We start from the raw sequence: 25,877 nt of genomic DNA on the forward strand, positions 1-25,877 counted from the left end.
CACACGCTTACAAACATAGCAGCTAAAATCATCGGCCTACCCACAACCCAACATTTCAGATTTAAACCACAGGTCCATCACTCGACTGGCAAAAACGATAGTCCAGGATATCAGTCACCCACTACACCAATACATAATCCCACTACCATCAGGGCGCAGGTATAGAACCATCAAATTCCGGAGGGCCCGCCTCAGTAAAAGCCTGATCCCTGCAGCTATAGCCGCCCTTAACAGCAGGCCCGGCCGACCTGTCTGACAAGCCTATAAATGTGTTGGTCATGTATGATGTATTTTTGTTATTATTGTTTTGTGATGTGTAATGTCTATTGTTTAAATGTACGGCAGTGAAAATGAATTTCTCCAACGGAGACCAATAAATCTAAATCTAAAATCTTTAAAAACTGGCAGCTCAGTCACCAGAATTTTACAGTAAAAGCAGTGTTTTTTTTTGTTTTTTTTTACAGCATTTAAAAACAATTGAATGGAAAAATAAATAACACTGTTTTAACAGTAAAATTCAAGCAACAGAGCTGCCAGTTTTTTTTTTGTTTTTTTTTTTTACTGTAAAACCTCGTTGTTTTAAAGTTTGTTTGTTTTTTAATGTTTTAGTGTCTTACTGTATATGGAAAAAAACAGTACCAAAGTTGATTTTACGGTAAAAAAAACTTGGCAGAATTTAAACATAAAATCTGTTGTCAATTTTACAGCCTACAATTTGATAATTTGCTGTATAATCATAAGCCAAGCAGATATTTAAGTACAGAATTTCTTTATTTTAACAAAAACTATTTTTGGAATACATGACAATATAATATTTTGATTTTGATAATATTGAATTTTAAAAGTCATGTAATTGCATGTAGTACATGACTTTTAATGTCAAAAGGGAAATAAAAAATATATTTAGTAAGAAAAGATCAAGCATTTTATTAACGCATATTATTTCCAGGCTTTCGCGGGCCACATAAAATAATGTGGCGGGCCAGATTTGGCCCCTGGGCCTTGAGTTTGACACCTATGCTACAGGCAGACTGGGCAATCTAATCCAATAATAACTCAATAGAGTGCCATTTTTTTACATGTAATAAATTAAGGTAATACATAAAGGTAATAAGTAACAAATAAAGAACTAAACTAATCAAAATTTCTCTAATAAAGTATGTTAAATAAATTGAGCGACAGTGTATTAAACAATTTACTACAGTGGTTCTCAAACATTTTTCACCAAGTACCACCTCAGAAAACACATAGCTCTCCAAGTACCATCATAATGACCCACATTAAAACACAGTAGCATAGTAGGCCTAGGTAATCACTAAAGACAAGGCAATGGTTTTATTTAACGAGCATATTTAATATTTCTGTCCACTGCAACGATACACACAATTGGAACAGTAACACTGTGTTTGAATATAGAAAAATAAAACTCTGTACTTAAATCAAGTGATTCTTCGGCGTACCACTAGATGGAGCCCGCGTAACGTGCCACAGTTTGAGGATAACTGATTTAACAGAGGCACTTTTGAAAGGGAATACTTGGAAGGGTAGTGTTTGATTTTTGGACAAATACCTTGTTAACATACACACTGTAGATGCAAACTTGTCCCCTTTGAATAAAACATTGGTTATGAAAGTCAAACATATAAGACTGCGTTAGCTACCAAAATACTTGTACTTTGTTTCTGCTTGTTTGCGGCTCTTAAATATGCAGGATGCTTTCTGTTAACATGCTGCATCATAGATGTTGTGCTGTTGGGAAATGCCAGCTCCGTTTGATGGAGCAAATATTTCATCGCGATGTCTGTCTTTTTCAGTTTTAAAGGATCGCAAAACCTGTGACGAATTATCTCGTCTTCTTTGGGCCCCTTGCCCTCTTTGTCCTTCTTCTTTGAGCCAACTCTCTCATCACTCCCACCACACACACCCATTAGATCACCAGCAACGCAAGTCACATCATTCACAACAGGCGCACCATTCCCAAGCAAAAAAATACAAGTGAAAGCTTTGTTGTAATCAAATGAATAGCTTTAATCAGTGACTTGTTGCAGCCCTACTCAGCTATCAGTCAACCTATCCTGTATTTTGATTTTGTGATTGTTAGCAATATCGTCAGGGCACGATCCATTCAAAACTCATCAAGCTAAAAGCTAGTTTAGCATTGCTTCTACCACGGCCAGTGTGACTGATTGGGGGCCGTGTTTTGAAAACATGGTGCAATGATTAAGTGTGAACAGTAGATGGTAGTCACACATAAGAGATACCAGAGTGGTGTATAAAGAGAGTATGGCCAACTAAACAGGCGTGTGCATTTATTAATAGGGGTAACGCATCGATAAAATCTTACTGATATACATTCCTAGTGCGGTGTAGGTTAACGGGGCATTGCAATTAGATGGCGAGATGTTGAGAGTAGGCCTCATATATCCTTCCCGTGTATGGATACTCACTTGTAAGTCAAAAGTGAGCATCAAATCACAAGTTGTGAGCAGGCAGTGAGAGGCAGAACAACCAAGCCACTCCAGTCCCACCCAGGGAAATCTGATAACTGCTCGCTTTTTCAACCCACGATGGCCAAAGGAAAGCAAAACGTTGATTAGGTTGGGGATATACTTTAAAGGCTATTTTCAAGAAGGACTTTTCAAGAGAAGCTAAATCTCGTGAGACTGGGGTCGGCCGATCCCCGAGCTTGCTTAAACATGTTTTTTCCGCCACTTCAAATCGAATCAACCGGGCTTACGACTCAGATGGGCGCTACAAATTGAGAGAGAATTCCTTATTTTTTCATGTTAAATACATTTTTACTGTTATTTTAGTTTTGACAGTACCAGTGTATTGATTTTTAAATGCACTGGAAAACAGACAGTTTTGTTCACTATTGAGGTGATTCAATGTCCAGTGGTGCACACGTGTGTTTCTGTATCGTATTTCTCCAGCCGTGGTCATGTGGTGACATGAATTATGGTATTATGAGAGGTGTGTATTAAAGTCGGACAAAGAAGGCAGAGGTGTGAAATGCACAGCCCACCAACTGACTAAACAAGTCTATATTCTATTGCTAATTTTAGTTTTTCTCTTACCGTGTTTATGTCAATTTTTGTTTTTCTGACAATGGATAGCGAGCAACCAGCCCACAGCTTTGCAGTAGGAAATGTTTATGTTTCTCCCCTGAATCTATCAACTGATTGTTTTGGGTTAGGGTTATGAAATCTGGGCTTCTGAATCTTTTGGATTGGACAGACTTTTGAATGTGTTTATTGTTCAAATATAATCATCCATAGTACATACACATGTTTATATAGCTTATAATAAATCAATAATATATGTAATATTTCAATGCATGTTCTTGAACTTACTTTTTTCATTGGCACCATACAGACTTCTGGTTGCCAAAAGTAACATTTAATTACTCACGAGGGGGGGTAATTTTAGTATAGTTGAGATGCATTTTAGCAGCACTGGAGCTCAAAATGAAGCCCATTGCAGAAGATAACATAAACAAACTCAAGTGTTCTGTTGACGTTTGAGTTCCTTGACCCCAACTTGACCTAAATACTCAAGATAGTCCACATGGAATTATTTAACTGACATGTATATGAATGTTACATTTGATTTATTTACAGAAATAACATAATGGGGAGAGGACATGATTTTATGTCCTTTTCTGAATTGCCTGTTTTCCCGCTGGTTGCTACGTGGTTGGTTGTTGACGCTTCCTCAGTGGCCTAGTGGTTAGAGTGTCTGACCTGAGATCGGTAGGTTGTGAGTTCAAACCCCGGCCGAGTCATACCAAAGACTATAAAAATTGGACCCATTACCTCCCTGCTTGGCACTCAGCATCAGGGGTTGGAATTGGGGATTAAATCACCAAAAATGATTCCCGGGCGCGGCACCGCTGCTGCCCACTGCTCCCCTCACCTCCCAGGGGGTGAACAAGGGTGATGGGTCAAATGCAGAGAATAATTTCGCCACACCTAGTGTGTGTGTGTGTGTGACAATCATTAGTACTTTAACTTTTAACTATTCTTTGATTTTAAAAACTCGCTAGCAGTGGGTGTTACTGTGAATTCTGGTATCAACCAGATACCAGGTATTGTAAATACAGGGTGAGTATCGCCCGCAACTGATACCAACACTTTTGAATAATAATTATGTGAATTTGCCTCAAAAAATCCAAAACCAGTGAAGTTGGCACGTTGTGTAAATCGTAAATAAAAACAGAATACAATGATTTGCAAATCCTTTTCAACCTATATTCAATTGAATAGACTGCAAAGACAAGATACCTAACGTTCGAACTGGAAAACTTTGTTATTTTTTGCAAATATTAGCTCATTTGGAATTTGATACCTGCAACATGTTTCAAAAAAGCTGGCACAAGTGGCAAAAAAGACAGACAGTTGAGGAATGCTCATCAAACACTTATTTGGAACATCCCACAGGTGAACAGACTAATTGGCAGTAACGTGCGGTCACTAGAGGCAGGTGAGGCGGGGCCTCACCTGCCATCATGGAAAGAAACATTTTAAAAACAAAAAACAAATTAATTAAATTGTTATATGTATTCAGTGATTATACTATAAAGTTATTTTCCATTTAACTTCACCAGTTTTCGATTATTTTTATTCAAAATCGCTGAATTTTCACATTGCTAACTGCTGGCCTGCTGTGCAGTGAGACCGTATTGCTATATGAACGTTCAAACTGAGAAACTGTTATTTTTTGCAAATATTAGCTCATTTGGAATTTGATGCCTGCAACATGTTTCAAAAAAACTGTCACAAGTGGCAAAAAAGACTGAGAAAGTTGAGTAATGCTCATCAAATACCTATTTGGAACATCCCTCAGGTGAACAGGCTAATTGGGAACAGGTGGGTGCCATGCTTGGGTATAAAAGCAGCTTCCATGAAATGCTCAGTCATTCACAAACAGGGATGGGGCGAGGCTCACCACTTTGTCAACAAATGCGTGAGCAAATTGTTGAATTGTTTTGTGGGAAAAAAACAGCTCTGAGATAGAATGTTGCAAAGTGTAGTAAAATGGCACAAAACACACACAGGTCTTGTCTCATTCCCGAGTGTAGTTACGGTGGCTCCAAGGCTTCGTATTCTTCCGGGTTTTGCTATTCTCGCCATTTCTTTTTTTATTTTCATTCCTGTCACAAACTTTTCCACCACTCTGCCTCCATTTGCTTTGTTTGCATGTTCCTGCGTACTTACTACTACTACTAGATACCAAAGGTAGCCTGTTGATTAGATTGAGCACTGCTGCCACCTAGCTGCAGGCTTGTGTATGGTTCTAACATATATACTAGAATGTAAACGCACATCATTAAAATCTCCCTTGCCGCTATTTGTGAAACACGGTTTTAGTGGGAGTGCACTCACTGGTGTAAAAACCATGAATGCAATATCTCGTGCATCCACTTGTTTTCTTCTTCGCTCCCAAATCCTTTTTCAAACACTCCATCCGCCTATCAAACAAAGATCTCAACCCACGGTGGTGGTGAAAAAACACACGACTATCATGTGCAGCTGTTCAAATATTGTGACATGTGATCACTGGCTGGCACAAAAGAGCTCTTGTAATGAACAGCAGGGCCACAAAGACCAAGGAGAGGAGGAAGCTCACGAATGACTGTGTACTTGTAGCTATGGTACGTCTTTATCATACCCTATGTCTTTTGTAATGCTTGAGTGGAAAAACGAAATGACCACACATGCAGAAAACTATTTGCCCGTTTAGGGTTTGTTGTTCCCATTCTAAACTAACGTCCATCTAATTTATAGTCTGATGGGTTTCTTTCTGCTAATGGTTTCTTTAATTGTTCTTAAAAGCTTGCCCTGACCACTTTAAACTGTTCTGTGATCAAATGGTTCGTTGTTAGTTCTCCTGATATTAACCCTTTAAGTACAAAACCCAAAACCAGTGAAGTTGGCACGTGTAAATCTTAAATAAAAACAGAATACAATGATTTGAAAAACCTTTTCAACTTATATTTAATTGAATAAATTGCTAAGACAAGATATTTAATGTTCGAACTGAGAAACTTTTTCTTTTGCAAATAATCATTAACTTAGAATTTAATGGCAGCAACACATTGCAAAAAAGTTGGCACAGGGGCATTTTTACCACTGTGTTACATGGCCTTTCCTTTTAACAACACTCAGTAAACGTTTGGGAACTGAGGAGACACATTTTTGAAGCTTTTCAGGTTTCATTCTTGCTTGATGTACAGCTTAAGTTGTTCAACAGTCGGGGGTCTCCATATGTACATTTCAGCATTAGATGTGTAAGTTACTAATACACACCCATACCATCACATATGCTGGCTTTTGAACTTTGCGCCTATAACAATCAGAATGGTTCTTTTCCAGGAGGACACGACGTCCACAATTTCCAAAAACAACTTGAAATGTGGACTCGTCAGACCACAGAACACTTTTACACTTTGCATCAGTCCATCTAAGATGAGCTCTGGCCCAGCGAAGCCGGCGCCATTTCTGGGTGTTGTTGATAAATGGCTTTGGCTTTGCATAGTAGAGTTTTAACTTGCACTTAGATGTAGCGACCAACTGTAGTTACTGACAGTGGTTTTCTGAAGTGTTCCTGAGCCCATGTGGTGATATCCTTTACACACTGATGTCTCTTTTGGGGGAATTAACAAGGTCACAGGCTTTCAATGTTACGTGCAGTGATTTCTCCAGATTCTCTGAACCTTTGATGATATTACGGACCGTAGATGGTGAAATCCCTAAATTCCTTGCAATAGCTGGTTGAGAAATGTTGTTCTTAAACTATTCGACAATTTGCTCATGCATTTGTTCACAAAGTGGTGACTGTGGATGCTGCTTTTATACCCAATCATGGCACCCACCTGTTCCCAATTAGCCTGTTCACCTGTGGGATGTTCCAAATAAGTGTTTGATGAGAATTCCTCAACTTCCTCAGTCTTTTTTTCCCACTTGTGCCAGCTTTTTTGAAACATGTTGAAGGCATCAAATTTCAAATGAGCTAATATTTGCAAAAAATAAAGTTCCAGTTCGAACATTAAATATCTTGTCTTTGCAGTCTATTCAATTGAATATAAGTTGAAAAGGATTTGCAAATCTTTGTATTCTGTTTTTATTTACGATTTATACAACGTGCCAACTTAACAGGTTTTGGGTTTTGTATATTCAGGCGTGATCTTTACTCTAGTATCCCAGCCCTTTAAAATTTACTACTGTATATGGATATTTTCAAGATTAAAAAACGGATATAATTAGGTATATAAAAAAATGACATGTAAGCTGTTTTTATTCGGTACTGAATAAAGTTTAAAGCAAAAAAAAAAAAAAAGTTAAAAAAAAAAAATTTTTATTTTTTTAATATACGGGCACTCCTAATTCCCTGAGGACATTTTGTAGCGTTTGGGTCAGGTCATAGCGAGGACTGAGAATGGGCACAAGATGTAGCGTGCAGGTAATAATCTTTGAATTTACAAAATAAAAGCGAATTTACAAAAACGACACACAGCTGGAAGCACAACGAAGAGTCTAAACTGGATATCACCACATGGGCTCAGGAACACTTCAGAAAACAAGTCACTAAATACAGTTTGTCGCTACATCTGTAAGTGCAAGTTAAAGCTCTACTATGCAAAGCGAAAGCCATTTATCAAAAACATCCAGTAACGCCGCCGGCTTCTCTGGGCCCGAGATCATCTAAGATGGACTGATGCTAAGTGGAAAAGTGTTCTGTGGTCTGACGAGTCCACATTTCAAATTGTTTGTAGAAATATTCGACATCGTGTCATCCGGACCAAAGGGGAAGCAAACCATCCAGACTGTTATCGACGCAAAGTTCAAAAGCCAGCATCTGTGATGGTATGGAGGTGCATTAATGCCCAAGGCATGGGTAACTTACACATCTGTGAAGGCACCATTAATGCTGAAAGGTACATACAGGTTTTGGAACAACATATGCTGCCATCTAAGCGCCGTCTTTTTCATGGACGCCCCTGCTTATTTCAGCAAGACAATGCCAAGCCACATTCAGCATGTGTTACAACAGCGTGGCTTCGTAAAAAAAGAGTGCGGGTACTTTCCTGGCTCGCCTGCAGTCCAGACCTGTCTCCCATCGAAAATGTGTGGCGCATTATGAAGCGTAAAATACGACAGCGGAGAACCCGGACTGTTGAACGACTGAAGCTCTACATAAAACAAGAATGGGAAAGAATTCCACTTTCAAAGCTTCGTTCCCAATCGTTTATTGAGTATTGTTAAAAGAAAAGGTGATGTAACACAGTGGTGAACATGCCCTTTCCCAACTACTTTGGCACATGTTGCAGCCATGAAATTCTAAGTTAATTATTATTAAAAAAACAATTAAATTTATGAGTTTGAACATCAATCTTGTCTTTGTAGTGCATTCAATTGAATATGAGTTGAAAAGGATTTGAAAATCATTGTATTCCGTTTATATTTATATCTAACACAATTTCCTAACTCATATGGAAACGGGGTTTGTACATCAAATACTACTTATTACGTTTTCGGATGAAAATGAATTGCAAATTGAAGGTCAAACTGTGTGTGAGTTCAGAGAGTCCACTGTAAGTGCAGCATGTGGCGTGCACATGCAGGCACGGACACGCTGATGCTGCTGGAAGACTGCAGCTTTTTATCCCAAGATGTGGAACAATTCGCTGTGTTCTGCGAGCAGTGGGAGTGGAACACGTTCAGTGTGACGATGAAACTATTGTACATGTTGGCTGACAGCCACGCGTTTGAATTACCCAAGAGTTCATCTGGCTTAATGCAAAAGAACATATTATGAATCAATTCATCTGGTATGCAATGTGAACGTCATTGCAGTCAAAAAGAATCAGATCATCTAAGAATGTAAGCATTTCTTACAAATCACGTCGCAGTTAAACTATTTCAATTATTTTAGAGTGCAGGAATGACCTCACTGAAGAGGCCTTATATGGTCTTCTTGTCTACTTCTACTTCAGTATTTGTTTTATATTCGATTATTATGTTGTGGAGACGGATACAAACATTCACCAAGCTGAATTTCTGTTTGAACAAAACAACAAAAGTATGACCAACGCTAACAACATGGTGGCTAATCTTTGTGCTACTAAATCTTCGCCAAAACAGTTAAGTTGACCAACTTCTGGCAGAACAACTTTTTGATACACTTCATCTTGAACTCATGCCTCGTCAATACCACATCAGTTCCCGGGTCAGTTGAAGACCAGAATGACTCTATAGAGAGAAATCCCAACTCCATGTTGCTCGGTTATGTGACAAAAGAGGAAATAATCTGAATATTGTATATTAGCAATATGTCATTTCAAATTGGAAAATTCCACAAACAAAATGAAAATAGCAAAAGTTGCACCAATTTATAAGACTGGAAACAAACACCAATTCACACACTACAGACCGGTTTCTTTACTACCAGTTTTCTAAAGTCATTGAAAAAATATTCAACAACAAATTGGATTCAGACATATAAACTTAGTTGGAAGTAGGCGTAACACAAATATGTAAAAAACTATAATATTTCAAAAATAATATTATAGATTTAATTTATATTTATTACTAAATATCAAATCAGATCAAAGTGCAGGTCACTTAACTTGATAAAAAAAACAAGTTTTACAGTGAAAGGGGACGTTAACTACCTTTGTAAAGCTGCCTAGAGGGCGCTGACTTTCTTGTATTTTCTCTCGCCCTCTTACGGCTTTCAGCACGTAAAACTACGCCCCACGTAACACGCGCACTTTACTTCTTGTCCTTGATAGTGATTTGGCTGCAAACGTTGGCCATCACGAAATGTGTATTCCATCTTCTCTTGGACTGTTCTTGTGTCCTACAACATTTTTTCATACTTCATTAGTTATGAATTAATAATACTGTTTATTTATTTATTTATTTATTTATTTTATTCAACCTGGAATTTAATTTGATCCATGTTTTGTACTAAAACAATATATAATTAGGAAAATGTTTGGTATACATTTTTAGTGCAAAATAACAGTTTTTCATCATTCAAAGTTTATTTATATAGCCCTCAATCACAAGTGTCTCAAAGGGCTGCACGAGCCACAATGACATCCTCGGCTCAGATCCTACATCAGGGCAAGAAAAAACTCAACCCAATGGGCTACAATGAGAAACCTTGGAGGGGACCGCAGATGTGGGGGACAGTGGAGTTTGACACCACTGTCATAGGGTAAGCAAAATCTGCTTGGCTAGAGAATTCTTCAAATTACGATTTTTTAATTTTTTTCTTGTGATGAAGAATATAATGATTTATAAAATAAAGAGAATAGGTCTAAGTTTTAAAAAGTTGCTAGATTCATATAAAGTGTTGTATGTGTTTGTTCTGCGATGAGGCGGCGACTTGTCCAGGGTGTACACCGCCTTCTGCCCAGTCCCAAAAGGGACAAACATTATAAAATGGATGGATGTTCCGTATTACAATGAATGTTTCAGCCAAATGTTATTAGTTATAAATTGAGGTAACATTTACATTCATTACGCTAGTTTTAAGTGAAATGGTATTAACTATACTCAATTTACCGTATTTTTCGGAATATAAGTCGTACTTGGGCTCAGCATGAAAAGGACTGTCGATAGTCGCCAGCGAACAGAGAATAATGTCCCGACAAACCAATGGTGTCGCGAGCTCGACTTAAATTGTGCTAATTACAAACAGGAAGCAGGTGTGTGGATCAGTGCTCAGAGAACGCTGTGAAGAGGTTACGAGAAAACCCCAACATAACAGGAAGTGCCACCAAAATAAGAGCGCAGGACAGGAACTAACACTAAACACAGGAGAACACTAACAAACGCAACATAGGGCACGGCCTGGCGAACCCCACACTAATTCCTCGGACCGACACAATATAGACAAACATATATATGTTCTGTCACACAACTAATGGTAACATAAGTGAGCCGGTGTATTGAGGGGGTTCATATGGCCCCATTTCTGGTTCGATCTCCCGTGACAAGGGCAATGCAGTCTGGTTGAAAATGCTGAAGCGCCACTCTTCACATTTTAAGATATTCAACACTCTACTGCCACCTGGCAACAAAAGGGGATAGTGCCACCCCAAATTTGTCACATTTCATGTGTCAGGTAAACCATGACGAATGGGGCCATATGCATCCAGTTCCGACAGTAACTTAAAGCAAGTTGCAAACAGCCTCTTTTCTTTTTTATCATGCATTTATACGATATTTGGTGGAGCGGTCTACAAACTGAACGTGGACCAATGCAATGACAACGTCTAAGTGCTGCAGGCCAGGGTGTGATTAAACACATGATGGTGGACGTCAGATCACTTTCAGCAGATCTGTGGCTCCACAAGGTCTGCTGCGGGGAGATATCACTGATGTGATTCCTGTCACTGAAATCTAAGAAGCACTGACCGGCAAACTGCTGACTAAGGAATAAACACGGACATAACCACATCCTTGCAACATCTCAGTGCAAAGCGAGATTCAAGAGACAGGTTGTTCGGATCTCAAGTGGTTCACAAAATGAGATGTAGATTATGAAAATGTTCCGAACAGGATTCCACTTTTTTTCCCCCTCCGCGGAATGTTGGTGGTCGCATTTTGGTGAAGAACCAGCATTAATGCACAGCTGGAATCCTCTTCCTGCCAGATAGCGCTCTTGCAATCTTCTACTAAATTACAGCTCACACTTTTCCAATCAAAGCACACTGATTACATTGGAAGAGCCACAAAATCGACTGGTATCAAGTGCAGGTTTTCATTCATTCATTCATTTGTTTTTGGCTTGAAATTTGTTGATACGATATTGAAAATGCTGCAATCTCCAATAAAAAAAAAAAAAAACATGTGTGGCTGTAGGCAACCTCTTGAGCTGCATTTGAAGTGTCATGAGTAGTCAGTATCCAGACAATCTGAGGTGAAATGTTATCAAACCTAGTGTATATTTGTTTGAAAATACATATTTCCTATTTAGTTCATCCTTTGCATTATTAAATGTGTTATGTTGCTGCTCATTGTGCAACATTTTGGCAATAATTGACAAATGTGATCCAAAAAACAGACATTTTGCTTTCACTTTGTCATCTACTCCAAATTAAAAATTCATTTAAAAATTTAAGGTGTTAAACACGCAGGTTCTAAACAAGATTTTGTGTGTGGCCCCATTTTGGTCTTTAATATTATTTTATTATAGGGTTGTCCCGATACCAAAATTTTCGTACCGGTAGCGGTACCAAAATGTATTTTGATAATTTTCTAAATAAAGGAGACCACAAAAAATGGCATTATTGGCTTCATTTGAACAAAACATCTTAGGGTACATTAAACATGTTTCTTATTGTAATTTTGTCCTTGAATAAAATAGTGAAAATACTAGACAACTTGTCTTTTATTAGTAAGTAAACAAACAAAGGCTCCTAATTTAGCTGCTGACATATGCAGTAACATATTGGATCATTTATCATTCTATTATTTTGTCAAAATTATTAAGGACAAGTGGTAGAAAATGAATTATTAATCTACTTGTTCATTTACTGTTAATATCTGCTTACTTTCTCTTTTAACATGTTCTATCTACACTTCTGTTAAAATGTAATAATCACTTATTCTTCCGTTGTTTGATACTTTACATTAGTTTTGGATGATACCACAAATCTTGGTACAGTTACAGGATCATACATTGGTCATATTCAAACATACTTGCCAACCTTGAGACCTCCAATTTCGGGAGGTGGGGGGTGGGTGCGGGGGGCGTGGTTGGGGCGGGGGCGTGGTTGGGGGCCTGGTTAAGAGGGGAGGAGTATATTTACAGCTAGATTTCACCAAGTATTTCATATACAGGTAAAAGCCAGTAAATTAGAATATTTTGAAAAACTTGATTTATTTCAGTAATTGCATTCAAAAGGTGTAACTTGTACATTATATTTATTCATTGCACACAGACTGATGCATTCAAATGTTTATTTCATTTAATTTTGATGATTTGAAGTGGCAACAAATGAAAATCCAAAATTCCGTGTGTCACAAAATTAGAATATTACTTAAGGCTAATACAAAAAAGGGATTTTTAGAAATGTTGGCCAACTGAAAAGTATGAAAATGAAAAATATGAGCATGTACAATACTCAATACTTGGTTGGAGCTCCTTTTGCCTCAATTACTGCGTTAATGCGGCGTGGCATGGAGTCGATGAGTTTCTGGCACTGCTCAGGTGTTATGAGAGCCCAGGTTGCTCTGATAGTGGCCTTCAACTCTTCTGCGTTTTTGGGTCTGGCATTCTGCATCTTCCTTTTCACAATACCCCACAGATTTTCTATGGGGCTAAGATCAGGGGAGTTGGCGGGCCAATTTAGAACAGAAATACCATGGTCCGTAAACCAGGCACGGGTAGATTTTGCGTTGTGTGCAGGCGCCAAGTCCTGTTGGAACTTGAAATCTCCATCTCCATAGAGCAGGTCAGCAGCAGGAAGCATGAAGTGCTCTAAAACTTGCTGGTAGACGGCTGCGTTGACCCTGGATCTCAGGAAACAGAGTGGACCGACACCAGCAGATGACAAGGCACCCCAAACCATCACTGATGGTGGAAACTTTACACTAGACTTCAGGCAACGTGGATCCTGTGCCTCTTCTGTCTTCCTCCAGACTCTGGGACCTCGATTTCCAAAGGAAATGCAAAATTTGCATGGTTGGGTGATGGTTTGGGGTGCCATGTCATCTGCTGGTGTCGGTCCACTCTGTTTCCTGAGATCCAGGGTCAACGCAGCAGTCTACCAGCAAGTTTTAGAGCACTTCATGCTTCCTGCTGCTGACCTGCTCTATGGAGATGGAGATTTCAAGTTCCAACAGGACTTGGCGCCTGCACACAGCGCAAAATCTACCCGTGCCTGGTTTACGGACCATGGTATTTCTGTTCTAAATTGGCCCGCCAACTCCCCTGACCTTAGCCCCATAGAAAATCTGTGGGGTATTGTGAAAAGGAAGATGCAGAATGCCAGACCCAAAAACGCAGAAGAGTTGAAGGCCACTATCAGAGCAACCTGGGCTCTCATAACACCTGAGCAGTGCCAGAAACTCATCGACTCCATGCCACGCCGCATTAACGCAGTAATTGAGGCAAAAGGAGCTCCAACCAAGTATTGAGTATTGTACATGCTCATATTTTTCATTTTCATACTTTTCAGTTGGCCAACATTTCTAAAAATCCCTTTTTTGTATTAGCCTTAAGTAATATTCTAATTTTGTGACACACGGAATTTTGGATTTTCATTTGTTGCCACTTCAAATCATCAAAATTAAATGAAATAAACATTTGAATGCATCAGTCTGTGTGCAATGAATAAATATAATGTACAAGTTACACCTTTTGAATGCAATTACTGAAATAAATCAAGTTTTTCAAAATATTCTAATTTACTGGCTTTTACCTGTGTGTATATATATATATATATATATATATATATATATATATAGAAGAAATAATTGACTTTCAGTGAATTCTAGCTATATATATATATATATATATATATATATATATATATATATATATATAAAGGTCATCTATCTACTCATTGTTGAGTTAAGGGTTGAATTGTCCATCCTTGTTCTATTCTCTGTCACTATCTTTCTAACCATGCTGAACACCCTCTCTGATGATGCATTGCTGTGTAGCACGCACAAAAGTGCTTTCATCAAATGCACTAGATGGCAGTATTGTCCTGTTTAAGAGTGTCACAACATTGCTGTTTATGGCAGACGGACTGCTTTACTGTAGACGTTCTTTATATTGTGGGAAAGCGGACTCAGGTCCGCATGGAGCTGGAGGGGGCGTGGCCTCCAGCTCCGCCTGAATTTCGGGAGATTTTCAGGAGAAAATTTGTCCCGGGAGGTTTTCGGGAAAGGCGCTGAATTTCGGGAGTCTCCCGGAAAATCCGGGAGGGTTGGCAAGTATGTATTCAAAGTCCTCATGTGTCCAGGGACATATTTCCTGAGTTAATAAACATAATATACATTTCTTTTTTAAACTAAAAAGATTTTGTGATGATAAAAAATATTGATGTAATTATAGTAGTATCAACTAGATACGCTCCTGTACTTGGTATCATTACAGTGGATGTTAGGTGTAGATCCACTAATGGCGTTTGTTTATATTGTGACACCGGTGAGCTACGGTGTGTAGTGAAGCATGTTTAGATATTCCTCGTCCTGCAGGGATGATACATGTTAGAAACTTACATTATTCGTCGCCATGGAGGCAAGGATTAGTAATTTAGAAGTAGCTAAAACACTGCCGACTGCGGCTGGACTTTAGCTCTTCCTGAGGGCGTTTCCGTGTTATAACTTCACCCTTATCGTTAGTTTTTAAGCCAAAATGCATTCGTTCTCCCTTTTCTGTCCACACACTGTCTGCCTGTAAGTACTTCGTGATTGGGGGTGGGGGGGAATATACTGAATATGATTCATTAGTATCGGGGTACTATACTAGTACCCTATTTTATTATTTAACTCCTGAAGGGCCCCCACTCCATCCATCCATTTTCTACCGTTGTCTCTTTCGGGGTCGCGGGGGGTGCTGGAGCCTATCTCAGCTGCATTCGGCAGGGTACACCCTGGACAAGTCGCCACCTCATCACAGGGCCTCCACTCTAAACCTAACATAAACACACTCAGTAGATTTACATGCACTAAAACGCTGTATCTATATAGCATTGTTTCTCAAGATAAACACAAAAACCTTACTAATTTTGAAGGATGTTTTGCAAACACACACACCATTTGTCTGGAAGTGGTATATGACATGACCATATATAAGGACATATGTAATACTGCATCTATTTTAGGGGGTCTGACCTTATGCCTGACAAAAACTCACCTTTTGGAGGTACTATATCTTATCTGCTGCCACGCTACCCTGACATTGTCTCTCCTCGCAGACATAGTTCTCTCGCACTAACACAATAATAGCAGAGTTGCACTCAAACCCACTATTTACAGCACATTCAAAGTTGATATTCTTTAGGAGGTAGTTTGCAATAAACCAACAGAGCAACTATAAAAAGTTTGTATACACAAACATGAAAAGTAGGGTCGGATAATGTTTTTTTAATGGATCGGTTCTGTTCTTATTGTTGCAGAACAGTTCGGTGTTGTGTAGCGTATTCAAACTCAACACTACTGTACTGGAAACACCACAATAATGACAGTTATAGTCTTAAACTCAATAAAGTTTTTGCTTTGCCAAAAAATATAAATTTTTTCACAATCTAAAACAGGCTTGGGCAATTATTTTTACTCAGGGGGCCAAATTTAGAGAAAAAAATGTGTCTGGGGGCCGGTATATCTATTTTTAGGAACACTAGTACAAGAATTACCAGAATGTACATGAAAATAAAGAATGTGTGATTTACAATATTAACTATGAACGATAAAACACTGAATATTGACAACAAATGAACGTCACAACCCCTCTCGATCGACATATTTTACAATCGAGCAACGCAACAAAAATGCAACAAACACAACCCCTCTCGATCGACATATTTTACAATCAAGCAACGCAACAAAAATGCAACAAACAGTGAAATATGAACACGAAGGGTAAAAAAATAAACCCACCTACAATCTGACATATCACTCAGCTTTAGAACTTTGTCGTAAAAATCTCCTTTCGTGTCTGTCCCTGACACCCGCATTTTAGGCTACCCACTCTGGAAACACTCTGTGGGAACGCTCCCCACCCACAATGCTTGGTGCCTCGTCTGAGCTGCTGTGACTTAGATTACCATAGTAACTAGTATATCATGCAAAAGCGCAGATTCCAACCATTGAAATAGTTTGTATAGTTCAAGACTTACGGTCATTTGAAAACATCACTGCACATCATAATGGCAGCTACACTTTCCATCTTAAAGATCTAAAAAATATATTTGTGAATTTCCGGCGGGCCAGATTGAAAAGCTTAACGGGCCGCATGCCTTAACTTGCCCAGGTCTGATCTAATAAGATATATTGACATATTAATAAGCATTAATATTGGGATTAGATTAATCACTCATTTAAATGATTAATTGTGATTCATCTACAGTAAATTACTTGCTTGCATAATTTCAATCACATGCATTATCACTTTTCAAAGCCTTTTTTAAAGTAATTGAACAATATTGTGTTGTTAGTATGCAATGTCTCATGATCTTACATGACATTTATTATTAGTTTCTGGTATTTTGTTTTAGTTCCAGTCAAACGTTCTTTTTTCCCTCCATTTGCCATCACTTTGCTCGTCTTCCTATGACTCTTTTGCCTTTTTGTGCACTTTCCTGTTGCACAATTTTGTTAAATACATTTTACCTGCACTGAGTCTGTCGTCTCTGCATCCTGTGGTCACTATCAACAGCTGCCACACCAGAACATATTTTGGACATCTTCTTTCAGGTCCAACATCCACGACCTTCGACCTCACAAATATTTTTCTGGATGCACGGACATAAATTCCTGTAGGCAGAAGGCAACATCTTCTCAGAAGAGTGGCTTCATGTTTCTATTGTCACTTCATGGATGTGTGGGGGTCACATGTTCTTGTCCAACATGGATCAACAGGATAATTGAGCAGGCAATAATGACCACCAGACCAGACAAAACACCCTCCTGTGGAGTCCATCTGCTGACCAGGACGTCGTCATTAGAGAGATAGCAGCTTAATCGGATTATCAGCTGATTCTCATTAAAGTGTTCACATCCACAAACTCAAAAGGAGAAAAAAACAAAAAAACCCAATTATGAATTAAACTATGTCGCATGCGATCTATTCTGTAATTCAACAAGTTTACATGCCACAATACTGTTCTTGCAAAATGTTTAAATGAAAAGATACGACAACGTATCATTCATTTGGTCTCCCAAAAATATTGGCATTAATATCGTTTATCGGCAATCATTTGTAGATTAATATATTGTCCCTGGCCTACATACGGTACCTTCAATCGCAATGCTGGCTTGTAATGAGCGGTTAAAACAGACAACAATTGAAAATGTAGCTTATGTCGTCGTGCTGTTTATTCTTTCTATGTTGATAAAATAAATTACTTAGCTATTTTGAGCAAAATATACTGGAACTCAATCTCTTACCAAGCGATAAAAAAATACAAATAAAAAATAGCCAATATGTACGTGGATTAGCAACCCAATGAACATCCGAACAAAACCATGAGCATCAATAATTAAGGGAGGAAACAAACTTTAGCAACATTAGCTAACTGTATGTGAGCTACAGTGCTAACATCAGTTACATTTGAACAGAAACTCTTCAGGTGGCGATGCTGATCTCTTTTTTTGGTTGTACTTACAGATGTCCATTGTTCTCCAGGAAGCAAAATAAATTCCCATTCAGCCTGTAGTTGCAAGTTGATGCTCTTGTTTGTGTAGTATAGTTGGTGCATCCTTGCTGTTATTGTGCCTCTGCAAAGTATTGTACAACGGATCAGCTGTGGTGATATGAACCAGGACTTGGTCTTCTCAGATGTTAGATGTCCTACATGTGGTGGCTGTTCGTTTAGCAAAGGCATATGTTTACTCTGCTAATTTTGTTGACAACAATGACGCAAGTAATCTGCCAGTGTAGCGTTCTGCCCTGCTTGTTGTCGATGTAGCAGTCATGCTCATGGCGCTATCCTCGAATATGTGTTTCGCTTTAGGATGGTTTTTTAATTTTCATATGCGTTGATAAGAAAGTTTGTTGCTGCAATATCAACAAGTTACCCTCATTGTTATCTAAAGTTCTGTTTTGAAGCGATATTGGCCGCCTCTCATCGTGATTACAGACCGTGTAACAATGCACGCGTCTTACGGGTTAAGCCTTACACTCATTTATGATAACGCGATATATACTGTATATATATTTTTTAATAATCACATGCGTTAATGCCTTAACGTTAAAAGCCCCAGTTAAAATAGAATCATGTATTTGGTATATCTGAAGTTTATTATATACACACCGGACTATAAAGCGCACTTAAAATCCTTTCATTTCTCAAAAATAGAAAGTGTGCCTTATAACCCTGTGCCCCTAATGTACGGAATAATTCTGGTTGTGCCTACCGACCTCAAATTAATTTTATTTGGTACATGGTGTAATGATAAGTGTGACCAGTAGATGGTAGTCACACATGAGATACGTGTAGACTGCAATATGACGCCAGTAAACTACACCAAAACTTTAAATGATCCACTGAAAATAAAGAACATTACACAGGGCACTCAAAAATGTTTTAGTACGACTTTGAAGCCGCACCGCTTGATGGATTGTCGGCCCATTGCGGCTACCGTAGTCAGAAAGTATTACAATGGTGTGCGTACAAGGACCGCAAAATGGCACCCATTTGCAGACATATTGTCGGACGTTTTGTTTCACAATATTATGCAAAAACCAACTTTCCTTACCTTCTGGTACCTGCTAATGTGTATTTGGGATCTGCATAAGTCCTGAAAATTTGCGCACGTCCGTCACTGTAGTCCGTGTCGATTCCGTAGTCAATAAGCTTCTTTTTTTTCCCACTATCTTCTTGTTATGGGACATTCACCCTCTGCTGTTGCCATTTCTAATATAAAGTAGCGTAAAGTTCTAACTTATATCTCGCTATAGAAGCGCTAAAAACTACCAGTGTAGTGAGTTTACATAATCCACCCACAGAACTTTCGTGGGTTTCGAGAGTTTGAGAGTTGCGGTCGGACTGTTTTTCACGGGACACATTTCCGGTGTTATTGCACTAGTAAGCCACGGATGAGGAGATGCTGCACCGTTGTTGATTTAAGTAAAGTCTGAATGTCATTAAAACAGTTAGCTCCATCTTTTCACACTTCTTCCACTCCCGTCCTTGCACGCTACACCGCTACAACAAAGATGACGGGGAGAAGACGCTGCCGAAGGTGAGCCACGTAAGTAAGACCGCCCACAAAACGGCTCATCCTGAAGCGACTGTCAGAAAGCGACTTGAAGATGATCTGTAAAACATAATCCATGCGACATTTTGACCAAAGAAGCACCATTACATGTTATGTAGACCACAAGGAAGTGTTTTACATTTAGAAAAAAAATCATAATATGACCCCTTTAATGCGTCTTATAATCCGGTGCGCCTTTTGTATGAAAAAAGACCTGAATAGACCCGCTCATCGGCAGTGCGCCTTATAATCCGGTGCGCCCTATGGTCCAGAAAATGCGGTATACTATTTGAGAATTGCTGTCAGTTATTGTAAACAAGTATGTATAATTCCTGATAATATTCTATTGGATCAATATTGATACTGGCCAATACTTCAGGCTCGAGTATCAGTCGGTATTGTATCGAGTATCAGTCGGTATTGTATCATAAGTAAAAAAAAATCAAAATCAAAATATAATCGCTGTCTTTGGCCAGAGGTTCATGGGCACATTTTCCCTTTGGCCCTTGGAAGTCAAAGGTTTGAGCAACTGTGCAATAGATGATAGCTCTTCTCAAAGACAACAGTGCACATGTTGACTGTGCGATGCTCTCAGAGAGCAGCAAGAAGAAAGCTGACGACAGCTGACAGTCAGGAGCAGTCAGAGTGAAGTCAGAGCAGAGGGCAGCTGCTGCCTTGCAAGCAGACCTTCTGTTGTGAATGACAGCCATTCAAACCCTTACCCCCCCATCCCTAGCCCTCTTTCCAACATCACATGAGCTTCGCCTCCTACTCAGCACAGCCAAGCACAATCTCACACTGTGCCCCCCCTGATACAGTGGAGCCCGGGTGGGAGGAGGAGGAGGCGGAAGGGTACGGAGATAACTTGCACCGTGAACCTGAGGACAGTGATTGTCCATAGGAGACCAGAGTGGAAGCTACACTGAGCGAATGTGCTTTGGTTACGAAGAATATTCCGCATGATTACACTTGTTCATCATGCTAGATTGAGTACATTTGTTGAGTACTGACCATCGAATGTAGAAATACACTGATTAAAAAGGTGTTCAAAACAAGGTTTTAGTTGAGACAACAGGCTACAAAACAGCTCGTCTGTATTGTGTTTTGCCAACTACTGGCTTGGCATACATATTACAGTCTTTAAATTGGGTCTGTTTTGTTGTCACTATGTCCTGTGTCCAACCTTCACCCACATTAAATATTTGTTGTGAAAACACTTGTGAGCGTCCCCCTAACGACTAACCACATAGCATCAATTTCCAGGTCGTGTCTTACATATAAAGGCCACTTGGAATATCTGCCGTTCTGTTTTGTGACCTCCCCGTAAGTATGAGTGTGCCAAATAGATAGAGCTTGGAGGTGTGACGTAGTAAAGGCAATGCAATGTGGGTCTTGCAGGCCTCTGAATAGCTTATTTACATGGCTGAATACGCAAGACTCCGTGCTAAAGTTTTGTTCTTTTCTTTAATTTAAAGTTCAAAACGTGTAGCGAACGTGCGGCATCATGACTGCCACAATCGTGGTCATGATGGCTTCAGGAAAAAGATGGTGAGATTTGAGAGCAAAGCCAAGGAACTTGGGTTAGTCAGCTAATAAAGAGACGATGAATAGCCTGGATAGCAGATGTGAGACAAACAAACATGGCTTAACGCCACTGCCTGGTACGTGTTGGTGTGTTCACGGCATTGGTAAGTTTGAATCAAAATTTATTCAGTTTCACACGTAGCATTTTGTAGGACGTTAGCATTAGCCAAGCAAACAATGTACAGTATTTTTGAAAACGCATGTTGTCTCTTTTAGTCATGAGTAAGCAAAAAAAATGAATGAGTATTATTTTTGGAGAAGTAGTGTGCCTTTAAACCAGATCTATGTCACAAACGATGACCTGAAAAAAAGCCACATCATTGGCTTAGACTTGGCTCTCAGTCTCTTCCGATAAGGTATGTTGATTTAAAAGCAGTGGCGGGCCGTGCGTTTCCCACCTAGGTATTCAGCGATGTCCAACTTCATTGATTACCTCTCAAAACACCATAATTTATGTCACCACATGACCATTGCTGGAGAAATACTATACACGAATACATTTACGCACTACTCTGTATTGAATGACCTCAACAGTGTACAAAACAAAAGCACATTTAAAAATCAATAAACCTGCATCAGCAATTAAAACATGTCTTATGTGGTACTGGCAAAAAAAAAAAAAAGCCAAAAAACATTAAATGTGAAAATACTGAAACAAAATATTTGAACTCACAATTTGTAGCACCCATTCGACGCCGGATCGTAATCAGTTGATTCGAGGCATTTCCCCATTTCATCGCCGGAACAGCTGACTTAGTTTCTCTTTAAATATCCTTCTTGAAAATGGCCTTGCAAATATATATCAACGTTTTGTTCTCCTTCTTTGTAGGTTAAAAAAGTGAGTGAGTATCGGTGATTTCTCTGCTAGAATGCGAGTTTAAAAACCATAGCCCAGAGCAGGGATGACCACGCCTCGCGTTCCCCGGAGCTCATTTGATTGGTCGGGGGGCATGGCTACGGCGCAACACTTCCTGCTTTCTGCTAAATTGCAACTTGTGAATGGATAGTCACTTTGGAATGACAAGTGAATATCCAATCACAGTCTTGTTAACATCAGGCTACCTAGATAGGCTACTGTCAACAACCTGTGATCTGATTGGCTATCACAACTGTCTATCAACTGTATGTGTTCTCAAATTCATCCACTAACGGTCCCGGTGAGTATCCAATCACAGGATGCGTAAATGTCAACATGAGGCCAGCTAGAAAGCCTTACTGACAACAACTCGTGATCTGATTGGCTATTGCAATTTTTTTATTGTATGTTCCCGTTCTCTTACAGTGCATGGACGCCCGCATTGTTGATTCTGAAGGCCTTGGGCAGATTTCATACAGCATGGCAACATAAGCTAGCTAAATTCCGATGGGATACAAACTCTAACCTAAAAACAACAGCACTGGAAGGAGTATAATATGACATGAAGAGAATATGAATACTTTTAAATATTTAGGGAAAGTAAATAAAAAAATACTTTTATCTTTAATTATGATCATGATTTCTGGTTATGTTAGGCCAGCAGAGAAGGCCTTGCTGGCCCTGACGGCACACCACTGTTTAAAAGTAATAATGGGTTTGTTTCTTCAGGAAAACCTCATAATGAAATGAGGCTGGGCACCCTCATTCCATTGAGAACACAAGAGATTACGCAGAATTTGAACGGAAGACAATGTGCCTCAACAGACTTTGCATTCTGAAGTTCTTCACTGGTATAAAATCCGACTTTGTTGATATATAGACAAGTTTAGCTTCGACAAAAGGTGGCAGCTTACTCAAACCTCTTGTCCGTTGGACGTGCTCATATGGATCAGTTTCACCAATTGAACAGATTTTTTTTAGGTAACGAGCCTTTGGAATAGTGTACAGTTTGTCCAGGTACGGTCTCTTGACTTTTTAATTTTGTACGACCCATCTTAAACCAGTTTGTTGCCCTCTTTCACATTTACATAAAAGGACAGCCATGTGAACAAAAGCTTTGGCCAACAAAACAGCTACCATGGCCCCACAATGCATTGCAAAATCACTTGCCTATTGTTGGAAACTAAGTATTTTTTTGTGGAGCTGGGGCCTAATATATTCGGCTCTCTTACGCACAAAAACCTAGCGTAGTCCCTTTTTCACAGCAAAGATGGAATGTATCACAGTGAGCTTGCCACCTATGCACACACCTGATACCCATTTCCTCCTGACTACCTAATGGGACATTTCACTTTTTTTTACCTATAATTTACAATCATTGTGAAAGACATGACGATGGATGTTATTTTTTTTTTGGCATTCTAACTCAAGTAAATGCAAGCAAAAGACTGCTTACAATTGAGCCTATGGGAGCTGCTCTATTAAAGCCCTTAAAAAACATCCAAACACCTCCATTAGGGTTAATTTTAAGCATATGCGGCACACTAATTTAAAATACTACATCAATCAATCAATGTTTATTTATATAGCCCTAAATCACAAGTGTCTCAAAGGGCTGCACAAGCCACAACGACATCCTCAGTACAAAGCCCACATAAGGGCAAGGAAAAACTCACCCCAGTGGGACGTCACAACATTCACTTTTTTTTCCCCAACATCAGCCCGCAGACTTCATGAGAGCAAACATAACATAACATCACTTACTGTACAAGGTCTGCTGACTTTAGGATGCCGACTGCGAGGATGTTCATGTATTCCCATTTACACGAAGAATGACTCATAATCCTCCAAAAGAAAAAGGGTGTGGAACCAAGCGTCTTTTCGTGTTGTTCTCGCCATTTCGGGCCTAAATTGGCTGTCAAAGTGTACCAACTTGTCGGAATACGTCCTCATTCTTTTTTCTATACAGGTGAGAGGCATAACTTATGATCTCGAATAATATGTGACGAGCAAAGAAACGAGGAAGCAGCTCATTAGTCGATCATGTCAGCATTGGCACACAAGCTCAGGATAATGGCGCCGCTATAAATAGTTTGTCTGTGTTAGCACCTTTAATAACAATATCACTAATATTTGGTTTATATTCATGTCACTAAATGTAAATGGAGTATTGTTTTTTTGGATGGTTATTTATTGGTGAAATAGAGGACCTCCCATTGGTGCTGCTGTGCACAGACTTATTTAGGGGTTTGAATGCATTTTTTTTTTTTTTTAAACATCCGTTGTCATGTCTATCATAATGATTGTGACAATAGGCAAAATTCCAAAACAAGTGCAGTTCCCCTTTAAGCTCTCCATTCTGTTCATTCGGCGCAAGTAGATTCCTGATACTTCAGCCTTCCAGTCGTGTTCATCTCCTCTTCTCTAGCTCCACTCATGCTTCTCGCTCCTGAGGCTTTGCACTGGCGCTGCTGTGTAGTGTTAACGGTTTCCTGTCCACACCTTTTGTCTGGTTTTCCGTTTCTCCCCACCTTTTGTGTGCATCCTTGGTTGTTTTTCTGTAGTCGTTTTTGAGTGCTCTTTTTTTGTCGTTTTTTTTCTCTGCGTTAGGGTCCTACTTCAGTGAAAGCTGAACTTGACAGATATTTATTAAACAATCTTGCCTTCCTTTATACTTCCTCCAAACAGGCCGTTTGGAATTTGCCCAAATTGTAACGTTTTTCCAAATGGTGACATCTGCAGATATCTCCATATGTGGTCGAGATTTACCCGAAGAGCTTTGCGCGAATCCGCCATTGTAGTCCGACACTGTAATCAATAAGTTCCTTCTTTTTCTCAAGCCTATGGTGGGGCAGACGGTCTCGTGCATGCACATGGCATTCTCTGCTGTTGCCATTTCTAATACAAAGTAGCAACCGCGACATTATACGAAAACCAGGGCAAACTTGTGCTGATAATTTTTGTCGAAAAGCAAATCATAGGGAAAATGGGATGCATTGAAACTGATTTACTAATGTACTTCTTATGTTTTCTGGTGGGTGATGCATACGAGAAGGAATGGCAAACATACAGTAAAGGGTGTTGGGAAATAGGGGCGTAGCAATACATGGAGTGTGTTTTTACCGAGGACTTTTTCTTTAACATTAGCATGTGACAGCCTTCAGCTGCTTACTGCTGAGGATGCTGCAGTGGCTTGTTTGATTCATCAGCACTAAATGTAGCCGAGCACAGAAAGTGCTTCTCTGCTCAAAACAACAACATAATGAAAAATACAAGTCAGTAAGCAGTAAACCATGGCAAGGAATAACACAAGGTTAGGTTAGAGACACCATCCCTATTGGATTCATAAATTCCCGAATTCTCCTATTATTACAGAAACAAACACATAATGAATGACTACTCACAGTGATGAGTGCTGGGATGCTTGTCTCTCTTTGGACAAAAGTAAGAGCTGCAGTGCTGGAACTCTTGTCACCATGCAAATTCCT

At 39.3% G+C, this 25,877-nt stretch overlaps 1 protein-coding gene across 2 annotated transcripts in view; it reads right to left on the reverse strand.

The window, feature by feature from the left end:
• Window positions 1-17,504, reverse strand: part of mical3a (microtubule associated monooxygenase, calponin and LIM domain containing 3a) — a 161,587-nt gene extending 144,083 nt beyond the window's left edge. For both annotated transcript variants that reach the window (XM_061970130.2, XM_061970129.2), the window contains exon 1: window positions 17,361-17,504. The gene's annotated coding sequence lies outside the window, so the exon portion shown is untranslated. The remainder of the gene's footprint in view (window positions 1-17,360) is intronic.
• Window positions 17,505-25,877: the final 8,373 nt, after the last annotated feature.

This window comes from Nerophis lumbriciformis, linkage group LG10, assembly GCF_033978685.3.
Source record: "Nerophis lumbriciformis linkage group LG10, RoL_Nlum_v2.1, whole genome shotgun sequence".
NCBI classification, from domain to species: Eukaryota; Metazoa; Chordata; class Actinopteri; order Syngnathiformes; family Syngnathidae; genus Nerophis; species Nerophis lumbriciformis.